A 2420-nucleotide genomic window follows, 5' to 3' on the forward strand; every position below is an offset into this window, starting at 1 on the left:
TCAAAAGCTGTTGCACAGCTTCACGCTGTGAAGATCAGTCTAATATCGCCAGCGTACGCCGCAAGAGGGTAGAGCAGGCCCTCTAACAGTGAGAAAAGGAATTGCTGGCTCTCCTGTAATCGAAAGTAGATGTAAGCATGAAATTGCAACTGGCAAAGCAGATTGGTTAAAGATGATACGAGCCATAATCTTAAAGTGGGTGCAGTGCATGTTTGCAACGGCACACTCCACCTCACCACACCACACCACGCCGTTGGGGGCGAGGAATTCCTGAGTCGCCATCTGTCGGAAGCGCTGCCTTGCGTATTAGCTAGGAGGGATCTCGCGGCGCACTTCTCATAGGTTTGGCTTACTGCACTCAATAAAAACACCACGCGGCAGCCCTCCTGCACATTTCTGTAAGTACTCTCAAAACGACGGAAGTTTTTTACTGTCGAAATAACAATCTTGGGCTAACTGAAAGCACAGAATTATTTACAGACGTACAGTGAACGCCATTGCGCGCTGTCGCCGCAATGGAGTCTCCCGAATCGGCTTCTTGCGTGAAAGGTAGGCAAACGCTGAGATCAAACTTTATGAAATATGTTCTTATGGTGGGCTGTCTGTACAACCGAATGGAGCATAACAGAATGATGCCTCAATGCAGCGATCGCACGGGTTCGCAGCGACCGACTGCGCGTCTGCATGCATGTCCACGCACAATGTTTTTATTTCGCTGCGAGCACGTTTTCGCACCGTGCCGTGAGCTTTAGGCCGCGGAATATTAGCATTTGACAGCACACAAGCAACCATAGTTGCTTGCAGGCGTCTCAATGCGCGTTTTCTGCTACTAACTGAACATTGCAATCATGACGCCGTAGCAGAGATCTTCCTCGGGTTTGTGATTGCTGCATATCCGAGTTCTAGCCGATGACTGTTTGCCGATTCTAAGTTTCGCAAGCCAAGCTTCACGCAGCTTCTTGTCCTGCGGCATCGTGTGAATAAGGCTGACACCGGGCTCGGTTGCGTACGTACAGTCGAGCGCGATTTGAAGGTTATCGCATACAGAAAGAAATTTCAACAAGAGCGGACACTCCCATAGAGCCCAGCGGCCGAATTGACTGTAGCGCACCAAGCGGATGTTGTTGACTCCTTCCGGTTTCGGTTCTGGGCGCGCGCGTTTTGAACACCAGTTCGTACACGCCGCGCCGGCTCCGCTGCTCGGCACGGCATTTTTTTTTTCGCTTCTGCTGAACCTCGCGTGGCCTTGGCGTGGAATCGTTTCATTATTAAGTAGAAATGATTGCGATTGACCTTTACAAGACTGCGCCGAATCTGTCAGCTGCAATTTCATAAAGAAAACGAAAGACGTCTTCTGAAATGATAAAATGTTTATTTTGCTCTATATAAATGCTCGTTCCGGGCTTCTTCTGCATTCATCCAAAGTTGTGGCACCAGGTACGCAGCAGTCGTTGCCGTACGATGCTCCACCGGATTCCATCAGCTGAAAGGAAGTAAATTACAAGCATGTATCATTTCGGTATATTGACCTAACAGCAGTATTGCGTGTAGAGGCGAAACGTGCGTAAGTGGTGAATGAGTGGCATTACAGATAAATTCACTTTTAGGTACATTTCGCAGCAAAGACTCCTCCCAAACAATGCCATAAAATCTGAACATCCGATTTTCAAGCACCCCTCCTTTCCCGGGCATTATTTTCTGCACTTTAAGTGCACAAATACACGGGTGACTGTACGTTTCCCAAACAACTTGGCCTCAGTCGACACGATGGTACGCCAAGTACACAAAGGTGGCTACAACACAGGCTCAGCCAGACCATGTTACACGCTCGCATAATGCCTTCTAATCGCACTCAAGTCAGACTCGTGGGTGCAAAGCCTGTTTTCAGTCGCTCAGAATACATAAGTGTCATGTTCTTGAGCTCCTCCGTGTTATCTTTTACGCGTCCTGCCGGCGCATGCAACACTCCCGTGTTATCACTCTCGGCAATCGCTCGTCGCGTTTTCGAGAAGCGTGAGTACCGAAATAAGGTATATGTTGAATTGCAGGGCTATAAAATGCGTCACAAACTTGTCCCACTAAAATTCAGTACACGCAAAACTAACTCACTATGGCCGGCTTGCTTGCTTGCTAACAGCTTCACAACCCCAGGCGCTGCCAGCAAGCCTCGAGATATCCCAAAAAGTTACCAAATAAATTACAATACTTTTTCGGGTCAGAGAATGCGTCACGAACTTCTACCAGTAAGATTCAGTACACGCGAAACTAACGGCGGCACACAGCCGAGCTGCTTTTCGCTAACTGCGTCAATTAGCCGGGCGCGGCAACCGTGCTTCTAAACTACCCCAAATATAATGACGTTAGTTACAATAATGTTGGGGGCCACAGAATGCGCCAAATGTCTGTCGCACGCGCTACGA

Source organism: Dermacentor albipictus, unplaced genomic scaffold, assembly GCF_038994185.2.
Source record: "Dermacentor albipictus isolate Rhodes 1998 colony unplaced genomic scaffold, USDA_Dalb.pri_finalv2 scaffold_21, whole genome shotgun sequence".
Lineage (NCBI taxonomy): Eukaryota > Metazoa > Arthropoda > Arachnida > Ixodida > Ixodidae > Dermacentor > Dermacentor albipictus.